General features: G+C 39.4%; 1 long non-coding RNA gene across 1 annotated transcript in view; it reads left to right on the forward strand.

Moving 5' to 3' along the window:
• Window positions 1-478: 478 nt before the first annotated feature.
• Window positions 479-19,348, forward strand: part of LOC113939308 — a 43,051-nt gene continuing 24,181 nt past the window's right edge. Inside the window, exons 1-2 of the long non-coding RNA XR_003525191.2 lie at window positions 479-596; window positions 1,219-1,269. This is a non-coding gene — a long non-coding RNA (uncharacterized LOC113939308). The remainder of the gene's footprint in view (window positions 597-1,218; window positions 1,270-19,348) is intronic.

Below are 19,348 nucleotides of genomic sequence, written 5' to 3' on the forward strand. Positions count from 1 at the left end.
GTGAGCCAGATCTTCAATTAGACAGACCCAAGTAACTCAGGTGAAACCAAGCAGGGACCAGGCTCACTGGAGTGAATCAGCTTTGCTTGCCTGAGCTTGAGCCTGTCCCTCCTGACTGGAAGAGCCAAGGGTGGTTAATATCATGTAAATGCCTCTGTCAGTAGGTGGTTGCGTAATGGGTGATGAACAAGGGGAAATTAGTGTTCAGACTGCCTAGTACTGCTAAATATGAATTAAAATAAGGAATTTAAACATAAAGGGAGGAGAGGGCACAAGGAAAGGGAAGAAGTAGCCACATGCGGGGTGACTGAAGGCATTTGGCACCCCGGGGCCTGGCAGCGCAAGACTGTCGAGAGTAGAACCAGCTAGGGCAGAGTTCAAGCAGAGCTTTGAGAAAATACTGAGGGCTTAATCTGGGATAAATGTGACTGACAAATCCAAAGGACAGGCATTGAGCTAAAAATAGCAGATAAGGCAAGGGAAAGGAAACACAGATTTGAAATAGAGCAAGAGGAAGGGAGACAGCAAAGCTAGGAAACATCTAAAAGTTTGCACCATAAAGAGAGGAAAACTGGCTTGTCTTTAGTGACTTTAGGGTAAGTGATTGGAGTTTGGGCAACTTGAATCAGTTGGAAGAAATTGAAAGTGATTAGGAGGATCATTTGTCTAATAAATAAAATTTTCAGAATGCTTCTGAAATTTTATATCTTTATTTATATTTATATTCTCCTCAAACCCCGGGATTCGGGGGGAGACTTAGGAAAACCACACAGAAAAGACTTTAATTCCTCAAGGTTTGAGAGGTGGATAGTCCCAGGAATTGGGGAGTGGAAAAGCAGAACGGGATTTGTAAAATAAAGGACATTTTTTGGAGCAAAAGTTTAAAACTTGCTTCTGGAAGGGCTTGGCTTAAAGGAATGTAGAGAGAGATTTGTGTTGGGGAAATCTCAAAGATTTTTTTTTCTTACACTGGGTAATATGGTTTCTATAATTATATATGTGAAATCTGATTGGCTTTATATATCATCTATCCCAAGAACTCTCGCATCTGGGAAATGTACTCAGAATAGGTGTTCCTCCCTCCTGTCTCCTGCAAATAAAATGAGTGAGCCAGTTATGGTTGTTGATTATCCACTGTTGACTAGAGGTACAGAAAAATAAAAGGACAGGGATTTCTTCTTGAACAAGGGGTCATGTAGTTCCCCTTGTTTCCCACAGGCAACCATGTTGATGAATGGAATTGGCCTTAGGATGAAGATGACCTAGGAGGTAAGTAAGTAGAGCTCTTGTTAACATCAGGAAGCCACTGGTATACTCTGTGCTGGACTTCCAGTTCTATGATAGGCTATATTTCTTTTTTGTTTAGGTCATTTTGAGTTGGAATTTGTTACTTCCAGCCAAAATCACACAGATATGTACCTAATATGTGCCAGGTTCTCCTCCAGGCACTGAGGCTACAAAGGCAAATATGAGCCAGACAAGGGCTAATTGGGAAGACAAAGAAACTGGATGATTTTAGTAGAATAATCTATAATGATTGTTAGATCCCCAAATTCTGATTATCCTTTCCCTGCTAACCTTGATGGAATGATTTTCACTTAGGGAAGGGAATAGATCCTGGGGGAGCAATAAAAACCATAGTAAGAATTAAGGTTTCTAAAGGTGAAGAGAGATAGATATATATGATGAAGACTGGGGAGACATCAGTGACAGGGGAATTTTTATGGCTCCGGAGACAAGACAGCGATGAAGGGGTGTTTCCACTACAGAATTCTTTTGGAGGAAATTCAGAAGGAATATCCAAGAATGTGGATGAAAACCAGGAGAATAGAGAATCAAGCCAAGAAAAGAGTAATTAAAGGAGGCAATGGCCAACTGTGTCAAAAGCAGCTCAAAAAGCAGATCAAGAAAGAAGCAAACCGTGAATTGCCCATTAGATTTGACAACAAGGAAGTCATTGAGAACCATAACAAAGGTAGTTTCTGTGTAGAGAGAGGGGTGGGTATCAGAAGGGAGTGAAATAAACAGGGAAATGAGGTTAAGAAGTGGAATTGGGAGTTTGGTTATTTCCTGAAGCAGCGTAGCTGGGAAAGAGAACAGAGAGATATGGATGGTTGTGTACATTTGGTGGTAAGATATATAAGTTCTGTAGGAAATTCTGTTTGGCCCTCTTGATGAAGACCTTCCAATATAGAGGAATGATTGAGTTCCTTTACGTCTGATTATGGGACAGGGGCCCATATTGGTGTTTGGAGAGGCCTGTTGTAAAAGGTCTACCCTGAGATTCACACACTGAACAGTGCGGAATTAAACAGAGAGGCCAGGATTTCCCAATAGTATACTCAATTTGTTGAGTTTGGCTGTGAAAGCCATGGCTTTTCATCCATTGTGTAAAATTGTTGTTTTGAGTACCTTTCTCAGCTAGACGTGCTTACCCCACAGTTTTAAATCAAGTTCACAGCTTATTCAGCAAAATTTAAATGTTTGTTTTTAATGGGTAATGTTTTAGATATAGATGATGGGGTAATCACACTGGTCCTACCACACACACAGAGAAAAACCTTTCTAAACACTTGGGTCTATTTCCTTTTAGTCTTTTTGCTATTCCTGTACTTATTAGTACCTCCCATGTATTTCACTAGGCCTGAGAGCCACCAGCACCAGTTATGAAATGTGAGGTTTAGGCCCCTCCCCGAGAGCTGAATATATTTAAGACGGTAACACATAAGTGGAAGTGAGCAGTCATTCAGGAAGGTGGACTAATGGTCCAGGCCAAGATTGGGGTGAGGTTAAATAGGGCCACATCATGCAAGTCCAGAAACAAATGCTGTCTTTGTTTAAAATTTTGATAGTTACTTCCTTATGGAATTTTTGCCCTAATTTTGATTTTTTAAAAATCGATTAAAATATTATATATCTTGATTACTGAGGTTTTTAGTGTCCTGAAATTTTGCACTGAAGTCAAATGCTTCCCTCACCTCACCCGGGTCCTGACCTGTAACACCCTGGCTGAGAGACGGGCTTTGACCTCAGACAGTGGTCCATTTGAACCCATCTCTCCCACTTCCTAGAAGCGTGACTCAAGCAAGTTACATGACCCCTCTAAGCCCAGTATCCTCACTCGTAAAGTGGAGATCATTAGATTAAGTGAGTTAATACAGGTAAAGTGTTTGGCTTAGGGATAACAAATACTCAATAAATAGAATATTATTCCAAAATAAAATGAATAATCTAGATAATTACTATGTAATTACCCTGTCCAATATGTATACATATATGAGTTTAAGTTTTGTGGTAGTCACTTTTGAAAAGATGAAAAACAAAAAATGAAAATTGTTTTAATAACTTATATAACCCAATATATACAAAATACTAATATTTCAGCATGAAGTTAATATAAAAATTATTAACAGGTTCTTTATATTATTTTTTATACCAAGTCTGGGAAATTGAATACATATTTTATACTTACAGGACACCTCAATTTGGACAAGGCATGTTTCAAGTGCTCAGTGGTCACACCTTGCTGGTGGCTACCATGCTGGGTGCTCAAACACAGACATTCTTAGATCAGTGCATGCAAGAGCCACTGGGACAAGGATGTGGAAAAAATACGGTGTTTTCTAACCTTTCTTTTAGTAGGGCAACTTTGGCAAGAACACAACCTCCAAGTCCAGAGCAATTTCTACTACCTTTTTGAGTAACTCTCATGTGGTCTTTGAAATAAGAAAGACTGTGAATATTTGGGAATATGATTAGAAAAAATATCCAGTATGGGGCGACTGGCTGGCTCAGTCAGTTAAGCGACTGACTTCATCCCCAGGGTCTTGGGATCAAATCCAGCATTGGGTTCCCTACTCAGCGGGGAGCCTGTTTCTCCCTCTCCCTGCCGCTACCCCCCTGTTTGTGCTCTCTCACTCTCTCTCTGTCAAATAAATAAATAAATAAATAAATAAATAAATTTTAAAAATCTTTAAAAAAAAGAAAAGAGTATCCAATAGGAAGAGTACATTACTTCCTCTTTAATTTCTACCAGTTGATCAAACACTATTTACTTATTATCGTATTCTATTGGATTCTAAGAACATCTTAGATGACTTATAAGCATAGTGGCCATGGATTTAAAATACTTTGAGCTTTAAATTAGCTTTAAATTAGTCTGTTCTTTGTGCCAAAAATTTAGGAACGTTTGAAAACATACCACCCCGACACTTTACAGGTATTTTGAAGGCTCAAAAAATTAAAATTTAAAGGGAGGAAAAAAAACTAAACTAAAAGTTGGTAAGGAATTACCATTTTTAAAGAAAGTCTTATTTAAAAGAAATTCCTAAAAAGAAACAACGAGCCTGTGGTAGTATGCTTTTATTTAAAGGGGAGAATCTGTGTTTGCTTAATTCACTTGTGTTAAGAAAAAAGAAAACATTTCCCAAAGAACATGTGCAATATTCTTAGGTATGGTGGATGATCTGAAACATTTTTTAAGATGTTAACTCCAAGTCCATCTGCTCCCAGGCCTCCCTTGGCTCTCCCTGTGGCCTCTTTATGTTCCTCACCACGTATCTCGCACCTTATGTTAGCTGTGAGGGCAGGACAGCCAGACTTATGAGAAACAAGTTATTTTCTTAGTGTAAAAAAATTGCTGCTTTTTTTGTGCTGATGGTTTATTTATGGCGTTTAACATTTCACTTCAAGTCAAGACATAATTTTGGAGTGCATGAATTAACTCTTTTGGGGCACAGAAGGTATGAAATTTCTTTAACTAAAAAGTCTTTCCCCATGACGTATATATTTTTAAGGTAAACGTTGAGTCATTTATGATACATTAAGAAGAAGTCTTTCTTCTTCCAACTCCACCCTCCTGGATTGGAAATAAACGTGATAAATCTCACATAGAAATCATTTTTGGAGGTTTTCCAGGTCTGAGATTATGGGAAAGGAGGCAATTTAAAATACTGCAGCCCTGCTGCTCCACCTAATATGCCTAGACCAGCAGTATCAGCCACACCTTAGAAACAGATAATAAGATCAACTAGATGATTCCTTTGCAAATCAATGTTTGAGAAGCACTGATCTCTAGGTAGTCTCCATAACTTTGTCTAAATAATCTTTGTTAAAAGATCATAATAAATGGTTGTGTGACTATTACCATTCTTCAAATTAAAATGAAAAATTTTCATTTTTAACCATTTAACTACAGATTTCCTTTACAATAACATATAATACCATGCTGCTATTTTAAAGTATCTGTGACTTGAATATTACTTTTAAAAAATGTATTTTCATGTAACCTACAAGTATCATTGTAATCTCTACAGGTTTTCACAATGTGGAAAGCTGTTCTTAGTACTATGGCTTTGTGGATAAGGCCAGGGCGTGGGTGTTTTTTTTAAAAAACTCTCCTGGGAAAGCTGATTATGCAGCCAGGACTGAGAGCCACCTCTCTGTCCCCAGGATATCTGATCCAAAGCTTCAAGGTCTTGGTGGGATTCAGAACCAAAGTGACCAATGTCTCTCTTTTTTCTCCCTCTTTCTCTTTAACACAATTTTAGCTCTGGTTCATTTAAAATGTGTAATAGCCCTGCCACCCTAACCCCAGGGACTGATACAGGTGAGGGTTTCTTTCCTGCTTTTTCTTGTTCTCTCTGGTTTTCAAGGTCTCGGTCATATTCTGAAAAAGCAATCTAGAGTTCTTCTGCCCCGACTTCACTCATTAATCATTTCCTTTTACACTCTGGTCTCTTTCCAGCTTTCCAGAGTCTTTCTGGAATCCGGGAGCCTGAAAATAGCATCCCAGATGTGTCTACCTCCGTTTTCCTCCCTCCCTTCTCTGTGATAGTCTTCAGAGACAGCCCAAAATAGCACTGGCCTTTTCTTGCTGGGACTTCAACATTCTCAGGCAGTTTTGCATTTTTAAAATGAAAAAAAAAAAAAAAAATCTGGAATAGCTAAATTAGATCTCTAGCAATTCAGATCACCGGTTGATTTTCTACAAAGCCATAAGTTATATTTAAAAACTAGAGATTCTATTGGAAAGGTAGCTGAGCTCAGAATGCAGTAAGTTGCAGCCTGCTTCTGCTGTCCAGTCTGGGTCAATGGCTGTGAGAAGCATCTCAGGGCTGGTTTCTGTGCTTGGGTATGGAGCTGATGATGCCCTATCCTGTTACATTTATTTTAAAGGCATTTAAAAATGCTTTTTGGATGAATACTACTAAAAATCCAAAGAGTGATTAAAAACATCCAAAGAATGATGAATTTAACCCAACTACATTAATTGTACAAAACAAATTTTAAAAAATTAATATTTTTTAAAAGCAATCCTAACTAATTATTTTTCCATATAATTTGGAAAACACACATATTTCACAACTATGGGACCAATGTGGCTTTGAGAATATAGCTGTTAGAGTGACCTCTATATTATATTTCTATCTGCTTGATTTGGGGACTAAGGTTTTGATAAGCCCTTAGTAAAGACAGATCTTAAAGAAGAAACAAAAACTGTTGTTTTCTATTTGTTATCATATGTCTAGATGTTTTAGAGTGCTGGATTCTGTTTCAGGAATCACTTTGGATCTTTTTGTCCTCTGGCCCAGGCTTCTCCTCACTTTGGGCTTGGGGCTGAAAGATCTCTGCAGCCCATAATCTGTTTTTCCATTTGATCAGTCTACTGGTTTGATCTTTAATAATTCACATCTGCATTGAGCCCTAAGACAGGAAGGCATGTCAAGTGGGCACACAGAGAAAACAAATTTAAAGATGGAAAAGAATATTCAAGGATTGCCTTGGGTTTTGAGTTCACCGTGAAGAGAAGTGAAAGTGCCCAGTCTTGGATTCACACAACTTCTTCCACCAATATCTTGGCTAGCCAAAGACCCCAGATCAAGTAGGGTATAATTGGCCAGGAAATGTACTTTTCAGGAAAGTGCCTTAAAGATCAAGTTTAAAAGCACTTTATATGAGACCCTACGGCAATATTATCATTCAAGGGCATGCTTAAAAGTTAAATTTTACTAGAAAACTATATAAATAAAAATGGTATCATCAAATGCTTTAAAGTACAAATTATCAAGATTTTAAAATTTTAAAAAAATTGATGTAGGAGTTTATAAATGGATCAGTAATCCAAATTGTTTTTGGAAAAAGGGCTGATGTAAATGAATAAATATAATTTAAAAAATAAATTCTAAGTACTATTAAATAGGCTGTGAAGAACTCATGAAAGCACTTCTGAAAGAGAGACATTCCAGAAAACACACACACACACATTTTAATATATTGTTAACTCATCGTTATATAGTTTGTCTTCCCTATGGATCAGCAAAGGCCAAGTTGAAATCCTGAGCTGACCTCCTCACTGTAAACATATTGAACCAACTTCCAGCTATCGTTTCCATTTCACCCAGCTGATACATGCTCTTAATTCAGCTTTAATGCCAGCCAAGACGAGTCTGCTGATGAAAATAAAACAAAAAACAAACAAACAAAAAAACCAACCCAGCAAACTTGACTCCTACATGTAACCTTGATTTCCCTAGACCAGGGCAATTACAGGGAAGGTCAAAGATTTCAGTAACAGCCACAGTGGGATTAGCTCCAGTTCCGTGACATTTGTTACTTTGAGTCTAGACCCCCAGCACATGCCCAGTACTAGTGTTATGTGCTGGCTGGTAACCAATGTGGGACTGACCAGAGAGAGAAGTTCCCTACACTGCTGGCTGCTTCCAGTGTAAGCCCATTTCTCCTCACACTGCTCCCCTACCCATCGGTCCCCCTGAAGTACTGTCTCTCCCTGCTGCTAACCCACCTTGGCTACAGCCAGGCCAGAACTGCTCTCCATTTGCCCCCCATGGAAGGCCAGGTGCTCTCAGCCCAAAAGAAAAAAGAGATTTGATTTTCTCATGTTTAGCCCTAGATAGTGTGATCAGTAAGGAATGATAGTTCTTTGATGTCTTTCAGGAGTACTTTGTGTTTTCCTAGTTCCCTTTAGCCTTGTAGTTTTATAACCTGTTAGTGCACGGAAATACTTAGGGAGCTTTTAAAAATCTATTTAGACACAGGCCTGAAAGGTTAATTTAATTGGTCTAGGGTGAGGCCCAGGCTAAGTGTCTTTGAAAAGCTCCCCAGGGATTTTAACACACAGCTAGAGCTTAGTTTGGAAGGTACGCCCTTGAGCATTTCTGGGAATCCATGGAAGATATTACCAGTGTGCTCAGGATTAACTGGTCAGCCACCAGTGAGCTCTGTCCTTTATTCCTTCCTTTTCTGGTTGTGCCCCCTTCTACTGGGTTCCTATCTGCTTGTCATTGTGACATCCCTGTGCTCTCCTACCAGATATGTCTTTCTCTACCCTGTCACCAATACCACTTCTACAGGCTCTGCTACTCACCCCTGGAACCACCACAGAGTTGCCTAGGTGCCAACTTTAGGATTAGGGCCAGGAGGCCTCAAAACTACTACTAATAATAAAATAATAATCCTGTTCTTATGTGCCAGAACTGTTATAGGCGCTTTACATATATTACACCATTTAACCCTTACAACAACTTCATGAAGTAGGCAGCATTATTATCCCAATTTATAGATGAGGAGACTGAGGCAGAGAGGTTAAGTAATAATGGCTGGCAAAATCCCAAAGAGGAAACCTCCAAAATTCCATTCCCTGGTTATTCAGTCAAACACTAATGCCGGCACTACTGTTAATGGGATTTTATAGATGTACTTAAATTTCCAAGTCAATTTCCCTTAAGGTTCAGAGATCAACCCAGATAAGTCTGACCCAGTCAAGTGAGTTCTTTAAAAGAAGAGTTTTCTCCAGCTGCAAGCAGAAGGGGAAGTCAGAGAGATTTTAAGCATGAGAAGGACTCAACATGCTATTGCTGGCTTTGAATATGGAGGAAGGTTATGTGACAAAGAATGCAGATGGGCTTCAAGGAGAGATAGTGGTTAGAGGCTGACGGTGACAAAATGGAACCTCAGACAAACAGGGATGACCTTGGAAATGAATTCTGCCCCAGATCCTCCAGATTAGATAGAGCCCAGCCTTTCTGACAACTTGACCTCAGCCCTATGAGACCCCAGAGAGCAGAGAACCCAGTCACACCCTCCTGGACTTCTGACCTACAGAACTGTGAGCTAGTAAATGGGTGTTGTGTTAAGGCTGTAAAGTAGGTTAATTTGTTACACAGCAGTAGAAAACTAATACTGGTAAAATTGCCCAAGGTGAGCCAGACAGTAAGCAATAAAACCATGATTCGACCCCAAGTAATATGGATCAATAGCTCTTTCAGATTACTTTAAATTCCCACACCCAATGGATCCAAGCTGCACTGAATGATAAATAGCATACTGTGCTTTACCACTGATGACCTCCTCACAAGGGCTTCGTAACGAGGCCAGATGGGTTGATCTGACTGTCTCCTCCCTTCTGAAGAAGTCTCCCAGCTGGCTGCTTAATCCCTTAGGCAAAACCTTTTGGTAGGTTTGCATCATATTTCCCAGAATTAACTCCACTCGTGCTTAGGTTGAAATATGATAACCTATGTACATGGATTTATAGTTCTTCTTGTCAGGAATGTGTAATAATGCCGAAGAAGGCCAGGGCTCTTTATGACAGGACCCATTCATTGCCCAATACTGAGCCTGCATTTTGAAAGTTGATGTGATATTCAGATATAGGACCTATTCCTTTGGATTCTCTCCTACTTCCGTGTGCATGAATCACTGGATATTTACATGTCTTTTTTTCTTTCTCACTAGAACAGATATTGAGTATTCACTGGCCAGTATGTATGTAATAGCTTTTCCTTCTATATCTCTAAAAGTTTTTATTTGCTGAATGACAACTGTGTGCCAGAGAGGATGCTAACCACTTGGCAAATAATGTCTCATTTAATCCTCCCAATAATTCTATGATGCAGGAATCATTATTTTCATGTTACAGATAGGCAATTGAGACACAGGATTATGAAGAATCTGAGGCACACAGTTGACAAACAGTGGAGCTAGGTTTCAAATGGGGCTCTCCAACTTCAAAGCCCCTCAGTTAAAATAAAAAAGCTGCTACTTATCTTCTGAGCACCCTTGAAAGTTTAGACCCACCCCATGCATAGGGCTCCGGTATGATTCAACTGAATGACTCAGAGACCCTCACAAAGTCAGTCAGGCAACTTCTCCATTAGCCTGCTCTGCTGTCATAATACCTATACATCTGGTCATATCATCAATATAAAAATCACCTCACTTATGGATGCTAGCTTAGGTGGTGTCTCACTGATTTAAAGCTAATTAAGTAAAAATCCCAAGGTAAAACACATCTTTGTGTGGATCCATTCTTAACCATACTTGGTTAGTTTATTTAGAACAAATAAATCACACCAATTCTGAAGTGTCTTCTATACACTTCTTGTGGGTTCTGATAAATAAAATGTTTATCATATGCATATGTAAGAGTTTGTTGATAAAGCATTTCTGGATGTTATCCTTAGTCACTAAAGCTGACTTTCTTAATGTCCATGAACCTGTCAATTAAGGAATCCTCAGATTAAATTCTAGGTTATTCTTTCATTTGTGAGCAAAATTATCACATTTTTCTTTTCTAGCATATCCTAAAGTAAAATTTGTGAATTTTTAACACAGAAATGAAGGGTAAAGTAGTAGCTAGAAGAAAGACATCATGGTATGTTTGAATGTGCCCTGGGCTGGGAATGAAGAGACCTAAATTACCCTTACAAGGTCACCTCCCAACTATGCTTAGTTGTTTCTCTGAGTCCCAGTTTTTATATATGAAATGAAGATAATGCCTAAAGCACTATATGAATTTATTATGTTATTATTATTCCTATTATTACAATTGAGAAATGACAGTGGGTAGCTATCTGAGACCCTGAAAGTCATAACCCCTGTGTAGGGGGCTTTTCTGATCTGGTCTCAAGTCCCCAGGTCAGTCCCTTTCTGTATTGCCAGTAGAGGCCTTTCCGGGCAACAGTAAGATGATGATCCTATTATTAGGGAAATAGTTGGTGGGGAGGGATGCAACACTGTAGTTGGCTGTGATTGTCTGCCTACGAAGAGCCTTTGGATTTGAGAAAGTTGCAAAGTACAAATGTGAGCTTCACAAAGACTGGGAGAATGTCTCAGTCAGGATCCGCCCCAGCACCCATCACACAAAAGTGCTCGATAAAGTGATCAATGAAGTAATAAATGAAGGAATGGCTTTTTATCCTCAAACGGAGGCCAGAGTGGATGATCGGGCTAAGAAAGAGAATCAGAAATATTTCCTTTTTTATTTTCTTTAGTTAATTATTAATCAGAATTTTTGTCTACAGGAAACCAAACCTCAAGTGTAACCTTCTTAAAGTATGAAATGCAAGTGTTAAATAATGTCAGATACTTCCCTTAACATGCAAGAATCTATATTTTACCAGTAAGTATTTTCATTCAGTCATTTATTCACAGATTCTACCAGGACATGAGTAAGGCTATTGATTTTCTCCTGAAGTCCCAGTACTCAGTAAATTTATCCATTTGATAAATATTCACTGGGTTCCAGGCACCTTGGTAAGTCAAATATTTACTCTGGTGAAGCCACCAATGATCAAAACATTCCAGAATTTCCTTTCATTTGTTTCCAGGCCTGAAGTATGTTAATTATATAACACCTCTCAGTCATGGAACCAGTGCACAAACACTGTCTAATCCACTCCTTGTAAGAACAAGGAGTCATCATGCTGTATGTGCAGAGAGCACACCTAATAGGACCTCAAGACATAACTCAAGGGATCATTATTAACCATGTCTGACAAATGAAGACATGAAGACTTAAAAAAGTAAATGACTTTCACAAGGTCAGCATCCTGGGTGTAAGAACTCCCAACTCAACTTCTGACCCTCAATTCAGTTGTTCGAATTCGATGTACCAGTGTCTTCAACAGTGACAAATCATTACCTTGGGAGACATCTTGGTATTTTGAAAATATTCAAAATTCACTGAAAGCTAGTTTTTATAAGTAAGGTGGGGAACCAAACTGGATAATAATAGGGGGTTTGTACTGATTGTTTTGTTTTTAAGATTGAGGCTTTGACTGTCAGAGAACGAACCATATTTTCTTGGTTGGCTTATGAAGTGGCTCTGTAGATAATTCTGGGAAAGTAGCTCCAAATTTTTGTGAGCAATGTCAGGTTGTCTAAGAGAAGTTCATGTGTGTTTCTACAGAATTGTTTTTAGAGGAGTGAAATATTTTTGCAGGATGTAGAGGGGATCACAGCTCCAGGGATCTTGGTTCTTTATCTTTCCTTGAGCATAGATGGCACTAGCCGTATTTGTTATTTACTTTTAAAGCAGACAATAAAGCATGGGACCTGAGGTTTAATGACTATGCAAAGAGTAATATATATAAACAAGCAAACGCAACTCATAATCAAACTAATCTAGGCCCAGTCAAGAACAGGCAATAAGGGTGGCATCATGTACCAAGAAAACTCTGCCCAGGCCTTCCCTTTCTCAGGACTATACCAGGAGCACAGGAATGAGACAGCTTTACTAGCTGTAGGTAATTCTGAATTGAAACCTGTCTTTCTTCTTTGAAGACCTGAAAGTAAATGGCATCAGCAAGTTAGGCAGAAACCTTTAGCTGTATTTCTAGATAAGGATTGCTGCCCTCTGGCTTATCTCTGATAAGGCCAAGGAGAGAGTGTTACATAAACAAAAGCCAGGAGGGATTTGGGCTTAGACATCTTTGTGGGGCTGGCTGATCAAGCTGAACCATTTCACCCTCAGGGGTAAACACAACATGCAGAGCAAGGTTACAGAGCATAGGAAAGCTCAAATTCATAGTCTTTTATTTCTAAATTTTAACTCTTATGTCCATGCCTAAAATTTGACAAATTCTCAAGTTCTCTACACCCCATAGCTATCAAATAACAGCAAGTAATCTCTGGCCATTTTGCAGTAGAAAGGAAATAGTTTACGAAAATATTGAAAGTAATCTTTGACTCTTAGCATGCTAGTGTTCATTTGTTTTTTCTCAGGTCCTGCATCAGGAAACTCTGAAGGCGAACTTTCACATTGCAATGAGGTTGTTAGAGGTCACATGGAGAGCCAGTTGAGTGCCAAAGAAATCACCAGGCCAGGTTTATCATCCATGACCTAAGAAACTCAGCTAAGGAAACAAGCATTTCTAAATATTGAGACTGATATTGAAGGAAATGGATGGATAAAACAAACCTAGGTAAATGTACAGTAATGGTTATCATCTGGCGGAACAAAATTTGGAAAGCCATGACCATTGGAACAAAGCAGTTATTCAATGTTAGGTGAGAGATAGATAACCAAACATCAAAGCATACTTAATTAAGAGCATTGCCTCCTTCAGAACCACTCACAGAACTTCCCCAACCACACCTGCCACATTCAATAAACTCCCTGGAAGACAGGACCACTAGGAAAATGATACCTGCTTCCCCACCACAACCTCTGGCACTGCTACCAAGCCCAAACACTTACCATCCCCCAAGAGGAAATTAATCCACCTTTCACTTATTCCTGGTTTTGCCAGTTATTACTCATGAAAAACCTCCTTTGTTAAACCAACCTATCATCTCCAGATGGCTTGAACCCCAAGCCCTATTACTTCCTGTCTCCCAAGCACTTTGGTTATGCTTTTCAGAAATAACAATTATGTATTTCCATTTTCAACTTCCTCAATCTCCTTGCCTTACTTGAAACCTGGATGTTCTCTACACTTTGCAGAACACTCTCAAAGGGAGACATTCCTTCTTTTACCTTTCATGTAACATAGGAGTGAAAAGTGGGAACAGTGACTTCGCTTCCCATACCACTTTTAAATCTTGCTCCTTACCCCCCATAGCAGCCCCAGCTCCTACTCCTGGTTTTAAAAAGAAAAATAAATCATCAATTAATTTACAACAAAGGAGCCAAGAATATACAAAGTGTGCTGGGAAAACTGTATAGTCACATGCTATGAAAGTGGATCCCTACCTTACACCACATACAAAAATCAATTCCAATTAGACTAAAGACTTAAACATAACACCCAAAACCATAAAACTTTTAGAAGAAAACATAGGCAGTAAGCAACTTGACATCAGTCTTGGTAATGATTTTTTGGATTTGACACCAAAAGCAAAATGAACAGATGGGATTAGATCAAACTAAAAGCTTCTGCATGGTGAACAAAATGAAAAGGGAGAGAAATATTTGCAAATCATATATCTGATAAGGGGTTAATATCCAAAAATTTTTTAAGGGGGGCCTGGGTGACTCAGTCGTTTGGTGTCTGCCTTCGGCTCAGGTCATGATCCCAGAGTCCTGGGACTGAGCCCTGTGCCGGGCTCTCTGCTCAACGGGAAGCCTGCTTCTCATTCTCCCACTCCCCCTGCTTTTGTTCCCTCTCTCGCTGTGTCTGTCTCTGTCAAATAAATAAAAAATCTTTAAAAAAATATTTTTTAAAACTCATACAACTCAATAGAAAAACAAAAACAGATCTGTACCTCTGAAACAAATAATGCAATATATGTTAAAAAAAAAGAAAAAGAAGAAGAAGATAGCAGGAGGGGAAGAATGAAGGGGGGGAAATCGGAGGGGGAGACGAACCATGAGAGACGATGGACTCTGAAAACAAACTGAGGGTTCTAGAGGGGAGGGGGGTGGGGGGATGGGTTAGCCTGGTGATGGGTATTAAAGAGGGCACGTTCTGCATGGAGCACTGGGTGTTACACATAAACAATGAATCATGGAACACTACATCAAAAACTAATGATGTAATGTATGGTGATTAACATAACAATAAAAAATTTAAGAAAAAAACAGAAACAAAAAAACAATCCTATTAAAAGATGGGCAGAAGAACTGAACAGACATTTTTCCAAAAATGATATCCAAATGGCCAACAGGTATATGAAAAGATACTAACACCACTAATTGGTACTAACATCACTAATTGTCAGGGAAATGCAAATCAAAACCACAAAGTGGTATCAGCTTATACCTATTAGAATGGCTATTATCAGAAAGACAAGAGATAACAAGTGCTGGTGAGGATGTGAAGAAAAAGGGACTCTTGTGCTCTGTTGGTGAGAATGTAAATTGGTGCAGCCACTATGAAAAACAGTATGGAGGTTCCTTAAAAAAAAATTAAAAATAGAACTATCATATGATCCAGTAATCCCACTTCTGGGTACATATCCAAAGGTAACAAACAAACAAACAAAAGATATCTAAACCCCTTTATTCATTGAAGCATTACTTATAATAGCCAGGACATGGAAGTAACCTAAATGTCCACTGATGGATGAATGGATAAAGAAAATGTGATATATATATAGATAGGTATATCTATCTATCTATATATATATAATATTTTTTAGCCGTAAAATAGAAGGAAATACTGTCATTTTTTTACAACATGGATTGACAGTGAGGGCATTCTGCTAAATGAGATGTCAGAGAACGACAAATACTGTATGATCTCACTTATATGTGGGATATAAAAAAAACAAACTCATAAATACAGAGAACGGATTGGTGGTTGCCAGAGGTAGGGGGTGGGCCATAGGGGAAATGGGTGAAGGTGGTCAAAAGGTACAAACTTCCAGTTATAAAATAAATCCTGGGGATCTAACGTACAGCATGGTGACTATAGTTAACCATACTGCAGTGTATACTTAAAGTTGCTAAGAGAGTAGATCTTAAAGGTTCTCATTATGAGAAAAAATAGTTTGTAACTATATGAGGTGATTGCCATTAACCAAACTTATTATGGTAACCATTTTGCAATTTATACATATATCAAATCATTATGTTGTACACATTGGGCTAATACACTGTTGTATGTCAAATATATCTTAATAAAACGGGAAGAAAAACCACATCTGTGTGGAGGCTTCTACCAGTGAGCTAAACCACCCTTTCTCATTGCAATCATCCACTGACTCCCCAGTCATATCCCCCTCATTTATTGCGGACTCTGTGTCTGAGACTCTGTGTCTTTCTCTACCCCAACATCAGCCACCATCCTAGGAGACTTTAACTTTGATGTGGATATTTACATTCATTTCTGCCATAGCCATTTTGTCCCACGGTTGCACCAAGGACTTGTCTTCCAGGTGAAACAGTACAACCTCCAACATCACTCACTGAAAATCACCCTTCTCTTAACCTTCTAGCTAGCTTGCTCATTCAACCATTCATTACTGCAAATGTTCCCTCACCTGATTGTGTTCACTGATGCCTGGATTACTCCCTTTCCAAGGAAGCTTCTTTTTTACCTACTCATTAATCCCCTTTGGCTTCCAATTGCTTATTTAACTGGCTCCACAATATGTTTGTTCAATCTCTCTGTTGCAAATAGTCTCCTCTCTTCTACTGCATCTACCTAGGAAATAATCTCATTTCAAGTCCTCTTCCCATATCACTCTTCCCAGCCTCTACAAGTAATATCATCCATTCTTGTGCCATCTCTATGCTGACAACCCCCACATTTGCATCTCCACCTCCACACTCTCTTCTGCATCTGAACACACACACAGTTAACTGCCTACTTGACACATCTCATTGGACATCTTTTTCTTTTTTTTAAGATTCTGTTTATGTGTCAGACAGAGAGAGAGCACAAGCAGGGGGAGTGGCAGGCAGAGGGAGAGGGAGAAGCAGGCTTCTTGCTGAGCAAGGAGCCAAATGTGGGACTCAATCCCGGGACCCTGGGATCATGACCTGAGCCGAAGGCAGACACTTAACCTACTGAGTCACCCAGGCATCCCTCTCATTAGCCATCTCATAAGCACCTCAAAAGCATTATTGCCAAAATTGATCTGTTTTTCAATCCTCCGGGGCTTAGTAATTCAGTAATCTCAGTAAATGGCACCTCATTTTGCATTCACTCTTATTTTTTAAATGTTTTATTTATTTATTCATGAGAGTCAGAGAGAGAGAGAGAGAGGCAGAGGCAGAGGGAGAAGCAGGCTCCCCGCCTAGCAGGGAGCCCGATGTGGGACTCGATCCCAGGACCCTGGGATCATGACCTGAGCCAAAGGCAGACGCTTAACCATCTGAGCCACCCAAGCGCCCTGCATTCACTCTTGACAGTCAGTCAACCAACAAAGTCCTGTCCGTTCTAGCTTTCTAATTTCTCTCACCTGTCCTCATCTTTCCTCTGCCTTTGTCCATCTGGTCAAGTCTACATTCAAGACAAGAGCAATAGCTTCTTCACTGCTCTGACACAGTCCCTCTCTATCCTACTTCCAAGTTCATGCTCCAAACAATGGCCAGAGTAACCTCTTTAAAAAATGCTGATCATGTCAGCCCTCCTTAGAACCCTTCAATGACTTTCCTTTTCTCTTAGTATAAAGTTGTAAGTCCCTAACATGACCCTTAATGGCAAGCATCATCTGACCCGGCTGTGTCTCCAGGCTTACCCGGACACCGCTCGCTCCGACGTGCTGGCCTCCTGTCCATTTCTCAGTGCGCAGAGCACCACTCTCTTTCCATGTTACACTGTGCTGTTTCCTCTTACTGCTGCTCTTCGTTTGGTTAATGCCTACTTCTCTTTAAAGTTGCAGCCTAAACATTCCTTAGGGAAATATTCTCTGACCTACACAACTGTTTTTCTTTGTTAGATTTATATCAAAATAAAATACTGTAAAATTATCAATGAAATGACTGTAACTAAATAAAAATACATATTTTGTAATTATGTGTTTAGTGTGTGTTCCCCATGCTAGACAAAAGCCTATAAAGTCAAAGATTGCCTTGGTCTTATTTGCCACTCTGTCTCTAATAGAATGACCAACCATCTGGGTTTGCTCAGAACTGAGGAAGCTTCTAAGATGTGAGACTTCATTTTAAAACCAAGAAAATCCTAGGCAAAATGAGAGGGTTGGTCACTTCAGTAATCTCCAGTGCCTAGAACAATCCTCAGCACATGCTTGTGAAATGAACATGGTCCTTGCTATTGAAATCTTTGAAGTCTTTCCTATCATTTCCACATTATTTCTATCTTTCAACCAACTCCCTTGTTAGGTTTTCCCTCCTCTGGGTTCCCACAATACTTCGCAAGGAACCCTATGTTAACACTTACGGCATTGCATTTTCCTTGTAACTGTATGTGTATATACTTATCCTCCCCACTGGACCTTGAACTCTGCCGATAAGAAACTTTGAGTTTCTAATCTTTCTTTTTGCAATACCTATTACAGTGTCTGGCACATGACAGACACTGATAAATACACAAGGAAGGAAGGGAGAGAGGAAAGGAGAAAGGAAAGAATATAAAATTAATGAAAAGAAGGAGGCAGGAGGTTGGAAGGACAAGAGAGAGAGAAAGGAAACAAGACAGGCAGTGATCCCTCCAGTCATTTGATAAAAATGTCTGAAGCCATGTGTAGCCTACTTGATGGGCTCATTATGCCAGGTGGTATAATCCTCTAGCAAGAAGTGGCAAGCAATGGAACAAACTAATGGTGCAGAAGTATGAGATAAAAACCTTCCCACTTGCCACCTGATGTGCTTCTACATATTTCCAGACCTGTATAGAAGCATTCTCCTTAGTTGCTACATGCATAACTCTAACAGAGGCAATTATAATGATAGGGGCTTGGAAACAGGCATTCTTTAAATGCTAGATCAGGGAACATGTTGCCTTGATGCAACAGTTTCCCATAACCCTACCTGTCCTTAGTGCCTTCGATGAAATAATAATATTGGGTACTAGTATCAATCTGCCTATTTACTGGCTGTGGAACCTAAATCTGGATTACCTTCCCGGTACAAAATTAGTTTCTCTATAGAATGAGGATTTTGGATTATGCGCTTTTTTAAAAGATTTTATTCATTTATTTATTTGAGAGAGAGAGAGAGAGCGCATGAGTGGGTGGAGGGGCAGAGGGAGAAGCAGGCTCACTGCTGGCAGGGAGCCTACAGATGCAGGGGGCACCATCCCAGGACCCTGAGATCATGACCTCAGCTGAGAGCAGACACTTAACCGACTGAGCCACCCAGGCACCCTGGATTATGCACTCTTATCAAACTCTGAAAGTCCTATGATTTTATGGATCTATTTTGCTTCTGTATAATTTCCTGTATCTGCCTATGTGCTTTCTCATACACAGTCTGATATGAGCATTGTGAGGCTTCCCAGGTATATTAACTATTTAGAATACTCTAGAATGGTGAGAGGAATAAAAGGAAAGGGAGGGATTCTGGGCTGTGTAAGGCTAGCAAGTATCTAAATAGGGACTACTGATGAATTTTTAAGGATTCCTCTTTTGAATAAGAATCATACAAATTATTCAGCAGGGTTGAATATTGGGTTGGAAATGTATAAACTGCCTGTCT

The sequence above is a fragment of the Zalophus californianus genome, chromosome 4, assembly GCF_009762305.2.
Source record: "Zalophus californianus isolate mZalCal1 chromosome 4, mZalCal1.pri.v2, whole genome shotgun sequence".
NCBI lineage: Eukaryota > Metazoa > Chordata > Mammalia > Carnivora > Otariidae > Zalophus > Zalophus californianus.